This window comes from Adiantum capillus-veneris, chromosome 16 (assembly GCF_014529385.1).
Source record: "Adiantum capillus-veneris isolate H3 chromosome 16, ASM1452938v2, whole genome shotgun sequence".
Taxonomy (NCBI): domain Eukaryota; kingdom Viridiplantae; phylum Streptophyta; class Polypodiopsida; order Polypodiales; family Pteridaceae; genus Adiantum; species Adiantum capillus-veneris.
This window is the reverse complement of record NC_140946.1, coordinates 20,846,771-20,870,896: the sequence shown is the minus strand read 5'-3', so window position 1 is coordinate 20,870,896 and position 24,126 is coordinate 20,846,771.

Sequence of the window (24,126 nt, the reverse complement as noted above, 5' to 3'; positions counted from 1 at the left end):
GCATAAATCTGCTGACCTGCGAGACTGCAAACTGAATATCTGGCCTCGTGTTGCATACATAAATGAGGCAGCCAACAGCAGTTTGGTAAAGAGTGACATCAGCAGGATCGCCAGCATCATGTAGACTCAACTTCAAACCTGTTTCCATGGGAGTGGCAATAGGTTTGCAATCCTCAAGTCCAAACTTACATAGCAATGTCTCTATGTAACTTTTCTGACACAAGGCAATACCACCATCACACTGCTTAAACTGTATACCCAAGTAATGATGCAACAGCCCCAAATCTTTCATCTTGAAAGTAGCATTCAAATCAGCCTTAAATTCAGCAATATGTCTCTCATTTGGTCCAGTGATCAGCAAATCATCAACATAAAGAACCACAATGAGAAATACATCATCCTCACGCTTTACATACAATGTGCTTTCTGTTGGACTGTTACGAAAGCCTCGTTTAACCAAATGAGTGTCAGCTTTCTCGTACCAAGCACGAGGAGATTGCTTCAACCCATACAAAGCCTTCTTACATTTGCACACTTTGTCCTCTTGTCCTTTTATGACAAAACCGCGAGGCTGCGTTACATAAACTTCCTCAAATATGTCACCATTCAAGAAAGCAGTAACAATGTCTGATTGATGTACATCCCAACCAAAATGAGCTGCCAATGCACATAGAAAACGCACAGTAGTCATACGACAAGTGGGAGCAAAAGTCTCTTCATAATCTATGCCTTTTTGTTGTGCATAACCCTTTGCAACAAGTCGAGCCTTATGGCGATCGATCTCACCATCCGGCTTGCGTTTCAACTTGTAAACCCACTTGGTACCAATGGCCTTTTTGCCAGGAGGCAAATCACATAAAGTCCATGTGTCATTCTCTATAAGTGCATCATATTCTGATTTCATGGCAGCAATCCAATTTTCTGAATTCTGTGCTTCATCAAAAGACAGAGGCTCCTCAACATCATGTAAACTAGACACAGCCAAAGCATAACAATCTGATGCATAAGATGCATGGCGAGAGCCTGAACGAGTACGACTAGATAAAGGTGCATCCAATTTACTATCACGCAAAGTGTGCACCAGCCATTTTGGCATACCTCTAGCCTGCTCATTTTCAGCCCTTTCCTCATCAAGTACATCATGTACATCAGCATCAGTAATAGGCTGTTCTAAAACATTTTCAGAAACCCCCATAGGCTGTACATTTGCCTCATTGGAACTTACATTCGTATTTCCACCACTGAAAAGAGGCAACAAAGTGTCATAAATGTCCTGTGAGCTTACATTACTGTCTCTAGTACATGACAGCAAGGGTTGAACAGAATCTTCCACAAACACTACATCCCGTGAAACCAAAATACGTTTTGTTTGCGGATGATACAACCTGTAACCTTTGCTTTCAGCACTATAACCAACAAAAATACATTTGACAGCCTTATCATCCAATTTTCTGCGCTGCACTTGTGGCACCAAAGCATATGCCAAACAGCCAAAAACACGCATGTGCTCAATAGAAGGTTTTCTATCATGCCATGCTTCATATGGAGTAATAGACTGCAAAGCTTTCGTAGGACACCTGTTAAGTACATAAGTGGCACACATGATGGCCTCAAGCCAAAAAGAATGCGGCAAAGCTTGACTTTTGACCATACATCGTGCCATTTCCGTTAGTGACCTGTTTTTCCTCTCAGCAACACCATTTTGCTGAGGTGTATAAGGCACTGTACATTGGTGTTTTATCCCACGACTAGCCAGAAATGCATTAAATTCATGAGACATATACTCCCCCCCTCGATCGGAACGGAGGGTGCCCATAGTACATTTTGAGACATTTTCAGCCATAGCCAAAAATTGTTTGAAGCACATAAAAACTTCGGACTTTGCTTTAAGCGGAAATACCCATGCATGCCTGGAGTAATCATCAATGAAAGTCACGAAGTACAGGTAATTGCCCAAGGACGGAGTTTGCATGGGCCCACAAACGTCACTATGCACAAGCTGCAACCTGCATGTGGCCCTAACTGAACCATCCTTTGGAAACTTAGAACGCTGCATTTTACCCAGAATACAGCCTTCACAAACATGTTTGATAGGTGCTTCAAGAGGCGGCAAAGAAGCAACCATATCAGATTTCTGCAAACGCAGCAAACTGGCAAAATTCAGATGACCAAAACGTGCATGCCAAAGTTTTGCATCTGAAATAGCCCTTGAATCTGCAACAGCATTTGCAAAATTTTGTCCACACTTGTCATACAAAGTGAGCTTATACAGCCCACGGCACAAAAGCCCAGATGCAACAATTTCATCACCAAAACTGAGATCATGAACTGTACATCTGTCATCCACAAATTTGACTACAAGTCCAAGTCTAGCAAGTGCGGATACAGACAAGAGATTCTTCTTGATCCCAGGTACATAAAGTGCATCAACAAGTGTGAAGGAACTGCCATTAGCAGCAGTGAGCACAATCTTTCCAACTCCCTGAACTGGATAAGAGGCGTTGTTGGCACAAGTGACTGAATTCCCATGAGGGACAGACTCGAGAGAGGTAAACAATTCACGATGTGAGGTAATGTGCTTTGTAGCACCACTGTCGAAATACCACACATGTGAATCTGCAGCAACTGACAAGCATGCATCATGGACAGCAGGATTGTAAGTGCACTCTGCGCTAAAAGCCCATTCTGCATCAACATCAGCATCACAATCTCCTTTCACAGAAGACTCAACAATGGCTGCATTTGTAGTGGAACCAGCATTTGCAGTGGAACCACCCTCTTTCTTCTTAGCCTCTTTGGCCTTCAACTTAGGACACGACTTGATCAAGTGATCATTGGCTTTACAATAATGGCAACGCATCTTCTTTTTGCCCTTATCACCAGAATTGCCAGACGAACTGCTGCCAGCAGAAGCATTAGGAACAGAAATTTTGCCACTCGCAGCAGAACCATAAGAAGTGGCTGCATTACTGTTACCACCCTTTCTTTGAGAAGCAATAAAAGCCTGTTCAACTGCACGCTGCCTAGTCCTGTTTTTTCTAGAAAGTGACTCTTGCAACAGCAATGTGCATAATGCATCAAACTTGACAACTTCAGGATTTCCTTGGGTCATCAGTCTCCAAGTACTAGCAAAAGTCTGGTAGGAATCTGGTAAGGCATCAAGAACAGTCTGCACAAGGGAACTGTCAGAAATGACTTCACCTGCAGAAATGAGTTGCTCATTGATATCCTTGACACTAGCAAGGAAAGTGTCCATATCATCTTCCTCATGCATAATCTTCGACTCTAGCTCTTTACGCAGCAAAGCAATTTTAGCCTCATTGCGGCTTGCATAAAGACCTGCTAGAATATCCCAAGCCTGTTTTGCAAATTTTGCTGAACGGATGTGAGGAATAATGGTGCGCTTCACAGACAACGCAATCAATGCATGAGCCTGCGCATCCTTAACATCCCAACGAGCTTGTTCTGCTGTAGGCAAAACAACTCTAACAGCTGCAATCCTTGCAGCAAGACCTGCAACATCCTCAATATCGCCTACATCTTCAGAACCAGGACGTACATCAATGCCCTGCACAATGTTCCAGACACCTTTTGACACAAGAACGTGTTGCATCATATAAGCCCACATAGGGTAGTTGTCCCCATCCAACCTGTCCTCAGCAGCAAACATCTTGAACACATCTGTGTTGTTGTTGTCAGCCATGGTAAATGCTGCACCTGATGTGAAAACTGCCCGAAAATAGGAGAAATGGAGCGGGAACAACTTGTGCTATATAGCACAAACCGTAGAAGACTATAAGGAACCTGTTATGCAGAAAACGGCACTGACAGAAAATCTGCACAAAATGACGAAATAACCTGTGCAGTACTGCCCGTAGTGGAAACGGAGGCCGAAATGAGCCCAAATCAAAATTCTGAGCAGACCGAGCTCTTTGATCTCTCCCAAGAAATTTGTCGACCTGCGAACGCTTGCCAAAGCTCACTGAAATCGGAGAAAGTGAGCAGGCGTGTGCTGGAGCAGCTGGCGACTAAGCCCGGGAGGACGTGACCTGCTCTGATACCAATTGTTGGAATTAGGGTTGCAGAGAAACACACACAGCTTGGAGAAGACGAAGGAAGCTCAAGGTACACAATAGAGAGTGTATTCCTTAGTGTGCAATGGAAAGATAGATAGCCCTAGAGTGATGGGCGTATATACAATGCACGGGGGAAAAAACCTCCTAAAGAGGGAAAAAATGCCCCGGCGGTCCTAGTGTGTTCACACACATCACTACCACATGTATATGGTAACACATAGACTCTTCTTTTCCTCTTAATTGCATATAACATAAGCTCCAAGCTTTTGAAGGCTTCTTTGTGTGAGCTTCAAATAAACATAGTCCAAATTCTCTGCAATTATGCAATTACTTGCACCTAAGGCTTGAGCCTTAGCTCGCTGCAAAGATCTCATTCGCACGGAGACAATTTCAATGATGCCGTACCTCCACTCTGATACCAGTTGTACAGTGCGCGTGCGGTGCGCGAAGCGCGCCTGCGAGAGAGGTGAGTGCAAGCGTGAGAGGGTGAGGTGCAAGGGAGACAATATGTGGTGGATCTCTCAGAGGCAATACCCTGTATCCCCTTATTCTCTATATGTACATAGTAATAAGATGAGGGTTAGTGTGAGTGGTCAGTGTCAGTGGGCGGCCGGGCACTGGGCACCTAGCCCGTGGTGAGGCACACCGCCTTTACCCCAATACTTGGGATCTCAATTCCTTTGTAACTCTTGATTCTCATCAATTAAATCTCAATTATTCTTATTAGTTTACTTTGTATTGATTGTGGACAAGTGAAGTGGTTATATTCTAAATCTTTGATCACTCTCTAATTAATCTCAATTCTTCTTATTAGTTTACTTTGTATTGATTGTGGACGTGAAGTGGATTACTTTCTAAAACTTTAATCACTCTCTATTAATCTCTTCTAGCCATATCATTGGACATTTATTAGTGAGGTCTATGCCTTCCTACTCTTGTCTTTTGTTTTCACAATGTGTGTGTGATTAGTGTTAGTGCATGTTGATTAGCATTGAGTGGTTGGACCAGCATGTCAACTCTCATGTAAAGTAGAACATGTTAACCATAGTGCTTGTGTATATGTCTAATTAGGAGTGGTGAATAGGAGGATCAAGGACGTGTGAGCATGATTAGGGGAAGCATAATCCATGGATTCTTTCCTATGATTGTAGAGTGATCCCTTGAATCCTCTTATTCATGTCCAATGACACTCTCGCACTCCATTGTGTGATGCCTCCAAGCCCTAGACGGGTTATGGTCCTTGGATTGACATTTTTGTTGGTCTAATATTGTGTCATTGTTTATGATACAAACAACCCCTCAACATTTGGTGTCGTTACCAGAGACGATAACCTTAGCTAGTGAGTAAAAGATGCAAAGATATAAAAGATTTCATCACTAGTTTTGTTGGATTTGAGTGTTTGTAATTCAAATTTGGTTTGACTTGGTTATGTGTGTAAGGTTTGGAAGCTAATTTGGATACATATTATCCCAAACATCCCAATTCCACTTTCATTTCTACTAATTTTGAGACATTTTATCCCAAACATCCCAATTCCACTTTGATTTCTACTAATTTCACTTTCATTTCATTTCTACTAATTCCACACTAACCCTCAATAATTCCACTTTGATTTCATACTAATTTTCATGAAGTTCATGATAATTCCATGTAGCATTCACTAATTCCTAGTAACATTCAATAATTTTTACTAGGAATGATCCGTAACATCATTTATCTCTGGTACATGAGAACAAAGGCTGAACATAATCTTCCACAAATACAACATCATGTGAAACCAAGATATTTTTTGTTTGAAGATGGCGCTACTTTTGTGGCACCAAAGCATAAGCTAGACAACTAATAACGTGCATGTGATCAACAGATGGATTCTTAGCATTCCATGCTTCATGATGAGTCTTAGAATGCAAAGCTTTAGTAGGGCACGTGTAATGTACATAGGTAGCACACATGATAGCCTCAAGCCAAAACAAAATGTGGTAAAGCTTGACTCTTGAGACCATACATTGTGCCATCTCCATAAGAAACCTATTTTCCTCTTAGAAACACCATTTTGTTGAGGTGTATACAATACTATACGTTGGTGTTTTATCCCATGACTAGCCAGAATATTGAATTGGACAAAAGGATCATAAGTACACTGCACTAAATGCCCATTCTTTATCTACATTACCATCACAATCTCCATTTACAAAAGATTTGGGAATATTATCTTTTTGGCATGGATTGCATTAGAATCTAGGAGATTTGTGGTTTGTTTGTAACATTTTTATATGAATGGAAAGCACTAATGATTGAGTTTTTTAGAAGGGGTGATTAGCAATGTCAAACTTTTTAAACTAAATGAGGGGCAGATACAGTGCTTGAAGTCCACACATCATCACAACTAGAATTTTTCAAAAACGATTGTCCTAAAAAGTATGCATGTTAGCTTCAATTGACTACTCATAAAGGAATTAAAATTGTGGTTACCTTTCAATGATGACACTATTATGTGTGCTAGGCTTGATGCATGAGAGTAGGAGCTACTCATTTTGTTTGCATTCATTGATTGATGCCACTCTCTCTCTCTCTCTCTCTCTCTCTCTCTATTTGTATGTAATAATTCACTACACGAGAGCAAAAGAGAAGAGATTCTATGCATCCATCATTGATTGAATGTATTGAATTTTTTTTAATGAATTGAAAGGGTTGCATTAAACTCTTGATACTTGTAAATGACCATGATTTTTTAGTAATTGCTTTGAATGAAAAATCCTTCCATACACTAATACTGGATCTTTTTTGAAGGGGATGATAGATCAAATTTCATTGATCCATGGAGGGGTCAACATTGCTTTATATTATAGTATTTGGCTTTCAAGAGCCACTTCATTTTGTTAAAAGTTGCAATCTTCTCTAGCTCATTGGCTTGACCTAAGTTGCAAATTTTCAAATGAGCTAGTAATTGCCAACTCTTTTGATCATGTATAAGTGATTTTAAAATTCCAAATTTGCTTATTTAGAAACATACTCTCTCATTTTTTGTTGTGTATGTAAAAATTTGCTACTCTAAAGCATTGTGTGTGTAGCCAAAGGCACTTTTCTCCTCAAGGGTTTTTTCCTTTGGCAAACTCGGGTATTCAAAACCCTAGGATTAGGTTTAAAATAAAGATTTTTATGTTTTAAATTTCAATAAATTATTTTTTGGGCTTGTGTTTTTGTGAGTGTATTAGGAGGTGCATGCGGAGTGCGGATGAGTACACATCGTGTGGGTGGAGCACACAATGAGTAAAGAGATAGCTCACTACTCTTTATTCTTATGTTATATATAAAGAATAAGGTTATGGGTTAGGTTAGTAGTAGGAATCTACCAGCCTGAACCCCAACAATCTCCCACTTGAAGGCCAAAGTGGCCCAAGTGGCCTATATATGTACATCTGTGAAGCATGCAAGTGGCTTCACCTTACACCCATCATCTCCATGCAATGTGCAAACCTCTTAGAGGGTAGGCTCTTTGTGAGAGCATCTGCAAGGTTGTCATCCTTATGAACCTTGACTAGCTCAATGCACTTGCTAGCCAAAATGTCAGGTATCACATGAAAAACGGATGTCTCTGTGTTTTGACTTGGAGTGAACCACACAGCTTCCTTGCTAATGTGATGACACTCTGACTATCACAATACAACACTAGAGTCTGAGTAATGCCAAGATCTCCAACTAGTAGGCGAGCTAACCACACAGCTTCCTTGCTAGCATCAAAAATTGCCACATACTCTGCCTTTGTGATAAAAGCTGACATACAATTTTGGAGACATGATCTCTATGGCATGGTTGCTTTAACAATTAGAAAAACATAGCCAGACATGGATCTTCAACTATTTACACAATCTGCATTCGAGTAACCCACAATGGATGCATCATTATTCCCAAAGTGCAAGCACTTGTTTGTCATACCTTTCAAATATCTCAAGATGTGCTTCAATGCTTCCCATGCTTTCTGCCAGGATTTTCCATAAATTTGCTAACTAATCCCACTACAAAAACAATGTCATGTCTTGTGGCTACCATGGCGTACATAAGAATGCCAACTGGTGAAGACTATGGCACCTTGGCCATTCTTGCTTTCTCGGCATCAGACTTTGGAGCATCATTCTTGCTAAGTTTTGCATATGCATGCATTGGGGTACTCAATGTAGCCTTCCCCCCTACATACTAAAACATTGCAAGACTTTGTGACTATACATTTCCTGAAATAACTCCGGTATTCCTTGTTTTCTATCCCTCTTGATACACATAGCAAGAAAGTGGCTTGCATCTCCCAAATCCTTAATAGAAATCTCCCTGCTCAGTGACGTCTTCAAATGGAAATCTCGTCTTTGGACTTGCCGGTAATGAGCATATCATCCACATAAACTATCAAGATAATAAGTGGACCATCCTTCAACTTCTGTATATATAAGCATTTATCTTACTGGCTCCTTCATACCCTTGGGATTGCATGTACTTGTCAAACTTCATGTACCACTGCCTTGAGCCTTGTTTTAGGCCATATAATGCCTTACACAATCTACACACCAGTTTTGCCTTCGTAGGGTTCTCAGGTTTGACTTCAAAACCCTTTGAATGTTTCATGTAGACATCATCATCAAGATACCTATGAAGAATATTGTCTTCACATCCATCTGGACCAATTCCATGTCCTCAATGGCTACTAGTCCGAGCACAAGACACAATGTAGTCATCTTGACCACTAGAGAAAATATTTCATCAAAATTTGCACCTTTCTTTTGCTTGAAACCCCTAGCAACCAATTCAGCCTTATACTTAGGCTCGTGATCCTCTGTCGTGCACTTCTTCTTGTACACCCATTTGCAAGGCAAGGCTTGTTTTCCCTTTGGCAACTCTGTCAGTTCCCAAGTTTTATTAGCCACAATTGAGTTGTACACATATTGCATTGCTTGCTCCCACTTCACACTATCTTCCATCTCAAAAGCCTCTTGGTGGCAGGTAGACTCTCCACAGTCAGTGACTAATAGATAGCCTAAATCTAGATGAAACCACTCAGGGCATGAGATACACGTGTTGATCTCCTTATTGCTTCCTAATTGTTGGACTTTTCTCTCTTAGGAGCATCACTGGCTCTCTCTTGAGCACTACTAGCGGAAGGTACACCACTAGTAGACCAAGCTATTTGCATAATTAGACTTGAGGCTACCTTTTCAAATTCACTTATGATACTCAACCTCTTTCATGGGCAATTTGTGCATCTTTGATTCATTAAATATCACTCGTGAGCTATGAATAACTCTTCAAATTCCAGATGCAAGAGACCATAACCCAACTCTTCATTTGCACCATAGCCAATGAAGATGCATTTGTGTGACTTGGGGTCCAGATTTTTTCTAAGCTCTTTAGGCACATTTGAGAATGCCTCACACCCAAACACACATAAATTATCATAATTAGGCCTCTTGCTTGTCCACATATCCCCTATAGAATCTTGTAGCTCAATGGTGTACTAGGTGACCTATTGATTATATGCACCGTTGTCATAACAACCTCTTCTCAAAACTCTTGAGGTGAATTTGCCATAGATAGCATCGAAATGACCCTCTCTTGTTCTATTCAAGAGCTCAAGAACTCCATTCTGAGAAAGTGTATATAGTGTAGTAAATTGCCTCCTAATGCACCGTTTTCTATAGAAGTCCTTAAACTGAGAGGATACATATTCTCCCTCGTTGTCAATATGCAAGGCCTTCAGTTTCTTGCATGACTGGTTTTTAACCATAGCCGGGAACTTCTGGAAGACACCAAAGACTTGTCTTTACTCTTCAAGAGGTAGACCCACACCTTTCAAGTAGAGTCATCTTTGACAGTAAGAAAATATAACACCCCCCCCCCCCCCCCCCCTGCACGAGACTTATGCCGCATAGGCCCACATAGATCACTATGAACCAAGTCTAGAGGATTCCCTAACTCTCTATTCAATGGCAAAGTGGTAAGCCTAGTCTGTTTCCCCTGTATGCAATGCTCAACAAAGTAAATCAAAATAGTTTAACACATGAATATAGCCAAAATGTCATAGTTGTTTCATTCCCTTCTCACTCATATGACCAAGTCGGCTATGCCACAACATAGTAGAAGGCAGCTCGACTACATAGATAGAGTTCTCTTTCACAAAAGAGACATACAAGAAATATAATGAGCCAAACTTTTGGCCTTTAAGCATGACCAAGTTACCTTTTCTGATAATCTAGGAACCATTTCCAAACATTGGCATATTCAAGATCATCAAGTTTGTCCTATTGAAGCCAAGCTCTTTGTTAGCTTTGGCACATGTCTAACACTTGTCGCAGCATGAACTTAATACCATTGCACATATGGAACTTCACATCTCCAATGCCACATATCACAAGCTGATGAGAATCGCCCAGCTTAACTCAACCATGTGTAGAAGCATAACACTGGAGAACCACTCCTTGTGAGGAATAGCATGAAAACTGGCAATTGAGTCAATAATCCAATTATGTGCATGCCATTTGTCAAGAGCTAACAACATCTCTGGACTCAAATCAAAAGTGAAGACCGGTACATTTAATGGCGGATACAGCACATCAGAAACGACATCAACATGTGGAGACTCGACAACATTGAGCTCCTCTATCTTCACACTGCTCTTAGGAGGTGCAAAATTCACGGCGACAATGACTTTACCCTTCCCTTTTTGCAACAAACGGAAATCTTTTTTCACGTGTCCTTGCTTGTGGAAATGGTAGCATTCGATGTTCCTTGTGTCACATCCACGACTCTTGCTACAGGAATTCTTGCAATCCTGAGAATGAACGCAATTGCGCCTATGACCTCTTTGCCTTTGATTGATCCTCTGGCTACTTTCACTTGCCATATATGCATCACTATGTCCACTAGTGTCAAGAGACTGATGTGGAATCTCTTCCATGAGCAAAGCACTAGTAACATCACTGAAAAAAGGCTGCCCTTAGAGGCGGAGTTACTAATGACAATGTTAAATGTTTCCCATGATACAAGCAAAGAACATAGCAATAAAATGGCTTTCATTTTGTCATCAAAATTAGGCCCCTTTGCTATCAATTGAGAACACATTTTTAAACTCGTATAGGTGTGAATTGACAATGCTACCTTTTTTCATATTAAGAGGCATAAGCTTCTTCATCAAAAACACTTTGTTCGATGCACTCTTACCATCCCATGTTGAGCATAAAGACTCCCAGTTCTTTAGTGTTGGTCTTGTCCAAGAATATAGAGTCACCAAGATGCAACCTAATAGTTACGTAACATGGCACAAGCATCAAGTTCCTCCCACTGATTATCAGTGTACAAACCCTCTATGTGCTCTTTCAATGGCGATGCAAGTCCTTTGTTAATTAGGACATGAAGCATTCTCTACTTTCCATATAGTGAAATTTGTGCCATCAAATTTCTTAATGTAGTAATCTTCTTTTTCAAAAGATCCTGACAAGATCCAACTGCAAGAGAGTAACGCTAAGAACTTATGGAAATTTTATTGACAAAAAATTTGAGCAGTCTCTCTGTATGGAGATCAAAATCTCAACTAGAAACACAGAAAATCATTGAAATGTCAATGTAAAAGAGTATTGTAGAGGACTCGCAAGAAAAATCTAATAGTTTCCTCTGTACAAAGATCAAAATCTCAAGAAAAACTTAGCAAATCAATGCATAAATTGTAAATAGAGTACTTTTAAGTCATAAACCAACACACACTACTCAAAAGAACTGTCAAAAGAATGCCAACATGGTGTCAAAGTATGTATACCCATTTATTTATGTCCTATGGTGAGGCCACGAAGAATGGGGATCTTCAACAACCTAATAATCCACCTCACACTCGATAACCTAGCTCCCAATGCTCGATGTCATTCATGTAACGAACCTCAACAAAAGGCTATGCAAACACGGCCCTTTTGGATCAAATCTAAGAATCGGTCAGGACTGCCAAAACAAGGTACAATGGTAGTATCCACAACATAGCCTACATCCAAAAACATAAAACTATCAGTGCAAGACCATAGGACACGCGTCAAATAGGTGCCACAATGAGATGCAATCAAAAATCTGGACTCAATTGATCTCCCTCTACAGGGTGCTCTCAATAGAGCACATGCATACATAAGGTGCTAGTCATGCATGTCCAAACGCATAAAACTCTCAAAGAGAAGTGGTCATTCGTCAAATATCTTTGATTGAAACTGAAATCTATCACTGACAAAACCTGTCAATTGTAGTCAACTAGGCTAGTCAAATCAAACCACAGATGACATGCATGCACTAACTAGCATCTTTCAAGTGTAAGAACAATAGTTTTGTAGTAGAAATGTTTGCCAAGAAAACCTAGAAACATGTAGCTTTGTAGATGTGTGATTCCAAAAAGTTGAGAAAATTGAAAACCTCTGAGCCATCTAAGCATCACATAACCAAATCATAGTAGGCATACGTTAGAAAATCTATGCATAAGGGATCACTAAGAAACCAAACAGTAACTATCAAGACCACTCTCCCTAATGATGCCATAAAAACACGATGTGTTGATTTGAGAAAAGCCCATTGGATTTCAATGTCAATTTCTATCGTCGCATGAAAATGCCTTGTTGATGTCAATCATCGAGAAAGACGATGCGCTCTCTCTATCACACTCTATGCCAAAGTTTTCGGAGCTATGAAGATTTGTCTCGCCAATGTCGCAATTCAAAAAGATGGTGCTCTTGTTGCTCTCTCACCGAGAGAGTGAGAGTGCCATGAGAGAGGCAAGAAAGCTCGCCATGATGACACACACGAACATTCCTACTACATCTTATTTGCTAAATGATATATTTGCCACCACATTCTGCTTACCACCCACATGAATTATTTGGAAGTGAAATATGGACAACCCCAAGACATCAACTTCTCACAAAGGTTGGACTAAGCTGAATATCATTTAAAGACTAATTTCATGTCTCTACCGTAGGATCTACTTCAAGAAGATAATGCTTCCATGACTCTAATAAGTGGATTTTTTTTTCTTTTTCTTTTTGCAAAACCACAATTGCGAGTGATTGTATTACAATGTCACCAAGAAATATACAAGCCAGTCTAAAGCTCATGCCGAGCATTGAGGGACAGAGGGTTTCATCCGAGCTTAGTTAAAAGTACCTAGTAGCGTACTATTACAAAAAGTCCAATCCTTTACAAAGCAAGGATTGGACCGGATGGTGAGGGTCACCCTAAGCCAATTATATGAGTTATGCCTTTTACCTACCACATATATTAACTCCTTGGTTTCTTTTTGTAGATATGGAGATTCCTCTCTAGTCCTTTAAAAATGTAAATCTCATAGGCAATCACATGTCCATCTTGAATCGATATAGCTTCACTACTATGACCACGTTCATCACATTAAATCTAAAACAATTTAGACATATCATAAGCAACACAAATATTGGCATCAGAGCACATTTTGCCTTTCAAATTGCAAAGCATGGCTTGTATTTCTCCCCAAAATGGAAAAAAAAACCTCGGTCAACTCATCCAAAGGTGAAGCAATCTTTGCAAAGAATCTAATGAGTCTCTTATAAGAACATAGCCCCAAGGACCTTCTTGAGGATTCCAAGGCTCATTGACAACCACATATTGCATTCACCTCTCCGAGATCCACCCTTGTGTTTTGCTTTAAGATTGTGTCCCAAGAAGTGAAGCGAAAATCTCTTGACCACTAGATGCTATTTCCTCAAGGTCTCAAAAACTATCATCAAGTGGTCTTTGTAAGGTATCATAAATGCCATCTTGGATACATCTTTGGATGGCTGATAGTATGCCTTTTTTAACTCAATCCAACTAAAGAAATCCATCTTTATTATTAGTCGATGATTTCAATTATCCTTGAGACCTTGTTCAGTGCTTTGAATTTAATGCACATCCTCCAAAATCTGTCCTCCTTTTGGACTTGAAAAAATAAAATTAGCAGACAACAAGGCCTCTTCATCGTACTTTATACCTGTGGCCGTTTTTTTCCTTTTGCATAATGAGACAAGGATTTTGCCAAGTTTCTTGATGATCCAAGGGGTATTTTAGGAGTATTAAAAAGTTAACAAAGCTACAAATTTGGATTTGACATAGGATATCTATCGTTGTTTGGAAAAGTTCAACGTATGTTTTTATCGCACAAAGGAAGATTCCAAGGGTGTCTTCAATGCTTTGTGTTTGAAGCTTAGAGTCCTAAAATTTATGGTTCAATGCTCTTTATTATGAGTATAAACATATTATGGTAGTGATGTGTGTGCACTTAGGACCACTCGGGCACTTCTTTGCTTGTCATGAGGGTTTTCCCCTTGGCTTGTATGTACACCCATCGCTCTAGGGAAAGCTTTATCTTTGTATTCTACTTATTGTGTTGTGTGCTCTTGAGCTTCTCCTTCATCTTCTCCATCTTCATGTGCATTCCTATAGCCATGTTTCTAACAATTTATATCAGAGCAAGCTTTAACAAGGGGCAGTGTCACCAGCACCCCGCACCCTTTCGGCTCACATTCTTTGATTGAGGTGATTATTGGTGATATTTCTCAAGGCAACATAAACTTTGTGAAAGAAATTTTCTCTCAAGATCGTCAACATTTTGATTCGGGCTCATTTTGGCCTCTGTTTCCTGTACTACACCGCAGTTTCGTCCTTTTGTGCAAAATTTTCAACAATGCAAATTCTTGCAAAACAAGAACTCTCTAAATTTTTGGTGGGAATTTCTACATAGCATAGTGATCTTTGGCAATTTCTCTTTGATACAAAAAACTTTTGCATCAGGTGTGCAATCACTAGCCATGGTTGACGACAATAATGCTTTCAGTATGTTGTCTACTTTTGAGGACAAATTGGATGGGAAAACTATCCAGTTTGGTTGTACATGATGCAACGTGTCCTTATTGCAAAGGGAATTTGGAATAGTGCATGGTTATACTATAAGATCAGGTTGCATGGATAATCGTGCAAGTTCTAGTAATTCTACTGCTAAATTTGTTACTATTGAACAAGCATGTTGGTATGCTAATGATTTTTACGCTCATGCGTTGATTGCATTTTTTGTTAATCATTTCATTACTACACAAATTCACTTAACACGTATGGCAAAATAGGCATGGGATAGACTAGCTTCTTTATATGCTAGAGTCCAAGGTTATGCAAGATGTAGATGATGTGGATGCATTTTTTGCACAGATTAAATATCTCAATCTGAATTTAATTTTGATTGGTGAGGTCATTCCTGATACTACTCTTGTGCAAACAGATCTTAATGCTTTGATAGATTCGTATAAGCCTTTTTCCTCCATCTCTAGGCTTGTGACAAACAGTAAACCCAATGATGTAAATTTTGATGGTCTTGTTTCTATATTGCTGCAAGAGGCCCAATCCCAAAAAAATAGGGCTAAGTAGTGTGATGTCAAATGGTCATTTGTGGTTGCACATTAAAAGAGGAATATCATTGTTGCCACCTCCAATGCTTCTACAGGTAGTAGGCCTGAACTATAGCCACTGCTCCTTCAAACAACAATAAGTCTCAGAAGTCTCAAAATAAAGGCAAGAAGAAGTTGGGATTTTTTTATTATAGGGAAAATGATCATCTCATCAAGTAATGTCCTAAGCTTATAGCTTAAGAGGCTCAAAAGAAAGACAGAAATGCAACCATTGCAGATGCTTCTTCCTCTGCAAATGTGACAAACATTGCACAAGATGCAAAATGGGTTTTTAATGTGTAGTGTCAATAGGACCCATTTGTTCACGATGCATTGATAACAAAATCTGTGGATCATGTGTGTTTTGGTAGGATTACAACTAAGCACATGATGTTTCATTGTGATTTATTGACTTCTCTAGAGACTATCCCCTAACAAAAACACACACGTGTGTCAATAATGCCAATTATTTAGTTAAGAGAGTTAAGAAAATTGTGCTTACTAATAAAATGGTAGATTCTGCACACTTTTGGATGCTTTGGATGTACTTGGGATCAAGAAGAACCTTTTTTCTATATGTGCACTTGGAAAACTTGGTCTTATAGTCAAGTACGTGGATGACAAATGTACTATGCATTTCTTAGTATTGATGACACTATTGCGATCTTAGTATTGATGACACTATTGGGACATCTAGAACTTTGTTTTGTGGACTATACAACCTCAATGCTTCCAAGAAATGTGTGGAAGATTGAACATGTAGAGTTTTTTATTCAAAGATAGTCTCAGATGCAAAACTTTGGCATGCACATTTTGGTCATAAAACTTTTTCTAGTTTGCAACATCTACAAAAATTTGATGTGGTTTCTTTGTTTCCCACTCTTGAGGAGCCATTCTACATCATAAGGTTGGTTCTATGCGGGTTATTTACATATTGCAACTTGTTCATAAAAACATTTGTGGTCCCGATGCATACTCAATCTTTTGGGAATCATTTGTACATTGTGAATTTTATTGATGATTACTCCATGCATGCATGGGTGTATCCTCTTAAGACAAATTCCAAATCATTTATATGCTTTAAGCAATTTTTTGCTTATGATTGAAAATGTATTTGGTTATACTATAGGCACACTCCATTCCAGTTGAGAGGGGGAGTAACTGGTTGTTTATGGAGATGGCACAATGAATGGTCAAAAGCCAAGCTTTGCCACATGTGTTTTGGCTTGAACCTATCATGTATATTGCATATGTACTAAATAGCTACTTCACTAAAGTGTTGTAGTGTATCACTCCATATGAGGCTTGGCATGGCAATAAGCCATCCATAAGTCACTTGCATGTGTTTGGTTGCTTGTCTTATGCTATGATGCCTGAGAAGAAATGCAAATTGATGGTTATATTATCCAATCACAAGTATGGCTTAATCTTTAGATAAGTTTTTAGCATGACTATCAACCATTACTTGAATGTAGAGTCAAAAAGAATGAAGGATCTGAAGAGTGCACGGTGTGTGTAGAATGAGAGGGAGAAGAAGACCAGATATAGAGTGTTGGTGGAGCTCTCAGTGAGGATTCGGAATTGAATAATCTCTCACTACTCCTTGTTGTTCTATATGATCAAAAGAATAGGTAAGGTTAGTACGATCAATGTGATGGGTGTTCGGCCAATTGCCCTAAACTCTAATAATCTCCCACTTAAAGGCCAACATGGCCCAAGTGGCCTATGTATATACATGTGTAAAATCATGAAGCAATCATGTGGCTTCACCCTACACCCATCATCTTCATACAGTGTGAAAACTGCTCTGAGGATAGGCTCTTCATGAGAGAATCTGCAGAGTTTTCATCCATATGAAACTTGACTAGATCAATGTTCTTGCTAGCCAATATGTCTCGTATCACATGATAACGAACTTTTATGTGTTTCAACTTGGAGTGAGGCATGGGGTCCTTCGCTAATGTAATCGCCCTGACTACCACATTGCAACAATGGAGTCTAAGTATTGCCAAGACCTCCCACTAGGCGAGCTAACCCCAAAGCTTCCTTTGCTATCATCACAAATTGCCACATATTCTACCCTTATAGTAGAAAATGACATACAATTTTGGAGACATGATCTCCATGACACAACTGCTCCAAAAAATAGAAAACATATCCAAACAGACGTGGATCTCCAACTATATGCACAACCTGCATAATATGCATCTGTGTAACCCACAATGGATGCATCACTATTCCCAAAGTGTAAAAACTTGTTTGTTGTATCTTTTAGATATCTCAAGATGTGCTTCATCACTTCCTAGTTCTTTTTGCTAGGATTTGCCATAAGTCTGATAACACTCCCATTGCAAAATCAATTTCAGATCTCATGGCTACCATGGCATACATAAGACTACCAACAACTGATGAAGAATATGGCACCTTGGACATTTCTTTATATCATTATAAGCTAAGTGTGTGAGTACTTCATTGAGAGAAAATAGGACAAGGGTAATTTGAAAATACACATGATGAAGGGAAAGAGATAAGTTCACTAAAACATGGTATTTGTCAACGCGTTTTGACTTCTAGAGTCTCATCAGGGCATTCCATGAATACAAAATTCTCTTTGAGGCTTTTGATTATATAAGCACTTTGGAGGGACAATTTGGTGAGCATTTGCAAGGAAATGTGGTTAGGTGGAAAATTGTTAAGCTTTACTTGAGTGTACCATGAGATAGAATCTCTTGATTGAAAGTGAAAAGGTTCTATCTTGGGAGTAACAAACCAATGCATAGATTTGTAGATATGGAACAAGGGCACATGTGGGTCAGAGATGTAAGATATAACCTTTAGCTATTCTTTGAAAAGCCCATGGAGATGTATAAAAATGCATAGGTTCTTAAATCTAGGTTCCATTCACCACAAGAAAAGGGTCTTAAAGTGGTTCAAAGGGCTAGAGGGTTTCAATAAATCACTGAATACTTTTTAAAAGTTGTGTCCACAAAAAGAGAGACTAGATATCTTGAGGGGACTTTGATGTAACCCCCCTTGTAATAGATTAATAAAACTTATTAGCATTCCTTTTAAAGCATTGAAGGATGAAGCTCCCCCCCCCCCCCCCCCCCCCCATATTAAAACATTGCAAGACCTTGTGGATATACTTTTCTTGTGACAACTCCAATATTCCACATTTTCTATCCCACTTGATACGCATACCAAGAAAGTGACTTGCATGTCCAAAACCTTCATAGAAAATTGCATGGGCTAAATGACATCTTCAAGATAGCAATCTCATCTTTAGACTTCTTGGCAATGAGCATATCATCGACATAAAGTATGAGGATGATGAGTGAACCATCATTCGACTTCCTTGTATATAAGCAGTGATTTTCTTGGTTCCTTAAATAAGCTTGGGATTGCATGTACTTGTCAAACTTCATGTATCAAACACCATATTAGAGGGTTTGAGACTTTAGAGCCAATTTGAGAATCACCAATGTCTTGAAGATTTGGCCATGTGAAAAAATTCCAAAATATTTTTTAAGATCAAGGCCTTCCATAAGGTAGTGCCTAAAATGACGTTCCAAGCCATGCTCTCAAAACTTTGGCTAAGATTTGGCCATGTGGTCAAATCTTAAGCCTTTATTGAAAGTGAGAATTGGGAAATTCCCAAATTCACTAATACGGTGTTATCATTTCCTTGAGCCCTGCTTTAGGCCATACAATGCCTTACATAATCTACACACCAATTCTACCCCTATAGGCTTGTCAGGTTTGACTTCAAAGCCCTCTAGTTGTTTCATGTAGACATCCTCATCAAGATCCCAATGAAGGAAAGTTGTCTTCACGTCCATCTGGACAAGTTCCAAGTCCTTATTGGCTACTACTCCAAGCACAAGATGCAATGTAATCATCTTGTCATCAAAATCCATGCCTTTCTTTTGCTTGAAACCCTTAGTAACCAGTGTAGCCTTGTACTTAGGCTCAAGATCTTTTTCCGTGTACTTTTGCTTAAACACCTATTTGCAAGGCAAGGCTTGTTTGTCTTGTGAAAACTCGGTTAGTTCCCAAGTTTCATTTGCCATAATTGAGTTCTACCCAGATTGCATTTCTTGCTCCCACTTCATGCTATCTTCCATCTCAATAGCCTCTTGGTAGTAGGCAGGCTCTCCACAGTCAATGACTGCTAAAAAATTTCGAGGGACCAAGATATCCATGTAGATCTCCTCATTGGTGTTGCCTGACTGCTAGACTCTAGTCTCTCAGGAGAATCACTAGCTCTCTCTGGAGCACACTCTTGGTGTATACCTAGAGTTGAGGCTACATCCTCTCGAATCTCACTTTGTGATACTCAACCTCTTTTACAAGAAAATATGCCATAGGTGAAGGCAAAATGATATGCCACTATCATGGTCCTCGAGAAATTTATTTTTCTTTGACCTTTGCTCTTCCTTCTCTTTGTTTATCCACTTTTGTTGCATGGTGCCGCTCTCCCACACTTGACAAGGAACATGTTTATATTTTTATTGAATGAAAACTCAATGCCACAAATGCAAAAGACTAAAAACATGCTTAACTTGCCTCCCCTTGAATCGAAAATTCCCAATTCCCAATTCCCAATACCTCATAGTGCTTTGAAGCGGTCTTTGCTCTTGGAAATGGTTCCAAGACTAGTGTCTAAACTCCTCACATTTGCACATATCCTTGATGATAGATGTAAAAGCATACATTGCAAAATAATGGTGCACAACGGCTACAGTGCCATGCCTCCCCTTGATATAAAATGTGCTTATGTGGGAATAGCCGCTAAGACACATAGTTATTTTGAAGATTAAACTATTTTGAAAATTAAATCTAGTTGAAGTTTTGAAGGCTGCCAAGATGCTCTCGCTATTTTCATTGAATCTGTGAAGGGCATTGATTTTCTTTGGCAACTTGTATGCACGGTAGTGGCGGTCAAGCATGTGTAAGAGAAGTTATTGTCATCGCTATTCATCACATGGCTGCTGACTCAGGGGCTTGTTGTTGCTTAAATTGATTGAACTTACTTAGACGCACTAGAGATGCTGAATGTAATGACCATTGTAACAAGATGCCAAGTTTGCCTTGTGTGCTTCAAAAGAACATGAATGGCAGCGCTTAGTATGCCAAGAGCAATCACTATTGAATTGTTGATTGGCCAAAAGATTTACACCTTCAACCATGTTACTTATTGCCACTTCTCAAATTTTTTTAGTGACTTTGAAGATGTCCCTTATGGGTAGATAGTGTTGCTGTTTGTGTGTTGCAGTTGCTTTGACTAAAAGATTTGTTGAGCGAGCCTAACCAAAGCTCTAATACTACTGGTAGGATCATGGCGGGTGCAAGAGAGTGGCATCCATGGCGTGTGTGTGTGTGTGTGTGTGTGTGTGTGTGTGTGTGTGTGTGTGTGTGTGTGTGTGTGTGTGTGTGCACATGCGTGTGTACTTAGAGAGAGAGAGAGAGAGAGACAGAGACTCAATGAGAACTCAAAATGATAAATAGATTATGGTTGAAGTTGAACCCTTACAATGAGTGCGTACAATGCCTCTTATATAGGCATACACCAAATGAACTCATGGGTGACTTCATCAGATAATACATCATCCATTGTGTGAGCAGCCCTAGGTGGAAAGTGGCCACATGCTACCACATGGGATACACATGCCCAATGCCATGTAGGCATCCTAGTAGACTAGAGAAGGTTCACACAAATAAGCATAAGCGTAGGCCAAAGCCCATAAATCCCAACAATCCTCCCTTTGAGGTTTGGGATATGACACATGGCACAACACACTCGTAACACTCCAATTCAAGAGCACAATAATCTGACATCCCCGATGTAGGGGCACATCCAATCTTGGAGCTAAACAATAGCTCCAATCCAGGAGACCACTGCAAGTCTCTAATCCAAGAGACTACTACACGTCTCTAATCCAAGAGACAAAATGAAAAAACACCCCCCCTCAAACCAATGTCTACAATTCCGAGACCAAGCTGAGCCTCCCGCTTGAAGCTATCTTCAAAATGTATCAATTGCAAGAGGTGAAGGAAAAGTCATCTGACACTATCATGGTCCTCGAGAAATTTCTTTTTCTTTGACCTTTAATTTTCCTTCTCTTCGTTTATCTGCTTTTGTTGGATGCCGCTCTCCCCCACTTGACGAGGACCATCTTTGTATTTTTATTGAATGCAAATTCAATGCCAAAAATGCAAAAAACAAAAAACATGCTTAAGTTGCCTGCCCTTGAATTGGAAATTCCCAATTCCCAATTTGGAGCGGTCTTTGCTCTTGGAAATGGCTCCAAGACCAGTGTCTAAACTCCTCACAATTGCACATACCCTTGGTGATAGATGCAAAAGCATAAATTGCAAAAGAATGGTTCACAATGGCTTCGGTGCAATGCCTCCCCTTGATATAAAATGTGCTTATGTGTGGATAGCCGCTTAGACACATAATTATTTTGAAGATTGAACTATTTTCAAAAGTAAAGAAAGCTTTGTCTAATCTAGTTGAAGTTTTGAAGCATACCAAGATGCTCTCGCTATTTTCACTGAATTTATGAAGGGTGCCGATTTTCTATGGCAACTTGCCTGCAGTATAGTGGCAGTCGATCATGTGTAAGAGAATTTATGGTCCTTGCGATTCAACATATGGCCGTCGACTTAGGGGCTTGTTGTTGCTTAAATTGATTGAGCCTGCTTAGATGCACTAGAGATGCTGAATGTGATGACCTTTGTACCAAGATTCCAAGTTTGCCTTATGTGCTTCCATGGTGGTGCTCAGTACGCCAAAAGCAAGCGTTATTGAGTTGTTGAGTAGCCAAGATATTCACACCTTTGACCTTGTTAGTTATGCCGCTTCTTATGACTCAAAGAAATTATCAAAATGGCTGCCAACTTGGCGTCAATGCGCCTATACTTGTATATACATATCTTATTGGCGAAACCACAAATGAGGATCTCCAACAACCTAATCCACCCCAAACTGGGTAACCTGGCCCCTAGTTCTCTGCTTCAACAAACCTCACACAACGACCCTGACAACAGGTTATGCAGACACAACTATTGGGGTTAGCCCAACTTGGGCGGTCGCTCCTATGTGAACACATTGTAAAACTTATTTAAGGCCTAAAAATATAATGCAAAACTCTCTTTCATTTTGTGTTCACTCGTATCTTATCCTCTCTCACTCTTTCTTCTCTCTGTACACTTCCTTGCCATGTCTCTAAGAGAAGCTATTGGCTTCCACTGCTAGCTCTACAATGACTAGCCACCGTCTCAAAAAGGGCTCTTCCTGATCGAAACTTAAAAATGGTCGGGACTGCCAAAACAAGTCAAAATCGACTCCATAACGATATACAATAGGAGTATCCACAACACAACGTACATTCAAAACATGAAATTGTCATTGCAAACCGCAAGACACGTGCTCAAACAGGCGTCAATGAGTATGCAAGCAAAAGCACAAAATTAGCTCCTTACGGAGAGTAAAATGCTCTCAATAGAGCACAAGCACTCTCAAGTGCTAGTCACGCATAAATCATATGCATCCAAACTCCCATTGGAACAATAATGGTTGTTACTATCAAAGTTGCTCGCAGATCTGCCATGTCAAGAGGATTTGTGACTATCTCTGTGCGTGTAAAATTGTATCCAAGAGCAGTCTCTAAGAGGCCCTCAACGGCTATGTATAAGCAATACCACAAAGAACATACATCATTGTCAAGCATGTATATGGAAATCAAAATCCGCTCTCAAAAAATGCATAGAAAAAATGCTAATGGCAATCTGTAACCTGGCTCTCACTGTCGACAAATTGTCTCTATGTCTCGCTCTCTACAATGCAAGAAAGCATGTGAAAACTTGTAGTCAATGTCGCCAATGCCGATGCCAAAGCCGAGAAAACGGGTTGTCGATGTTGGGGTCGCCAAGGTAAGTGGGCGGGCCGCCAAGTATGTACACATATTCTTTTGTAAAAACCTAATAAGAACTCACTATGCTCTACACATTACAGTAGAGCGAGTTCACCATATCATCCTGCTCTTCTTCTCGCACTCTCTCTCGCATCGCACTTCTGCTCTTACTCCTTCAACTGGTATCAGAGCTCAGATCGAGGCTCGGGGCAGCACTGCAGGAGGCTAGAGTCACCAGCTCAGATTGGAGTGAAATTCGACAGGCAAAGATATGGCCCCAAATCTTGTGGGAGTACCCGTAGGACGTGGTGTGCTCAGAATTTCATTTTGAGGTCATCTCGGTCACCGTTCGGCTTCGACAAAGTTCTGCGCAGGCCATTTTCGACTACGTGGTCTCAGCGGGTGCAGATCCGACTCTGCAAATTTGGGGTTTTTCGGCCTACGACTGCAAGTGCTGAGGATATTGACACTCCTAGAGTGTTGATTTGTGGCTGTCTACACATCGAAAGACGGCTCACAGTTCTTGGAGGCGTGTCACATACGACACGGGCGCATCTACACACAGACTGTAGGCGACATCCACTAGTTCATCAGGTAGCTTGTGTTTGCTGATTGATATTCCAGATTTCATCCTGACATTGCAGGTACTTCCACATGGGATGTATTGTCAG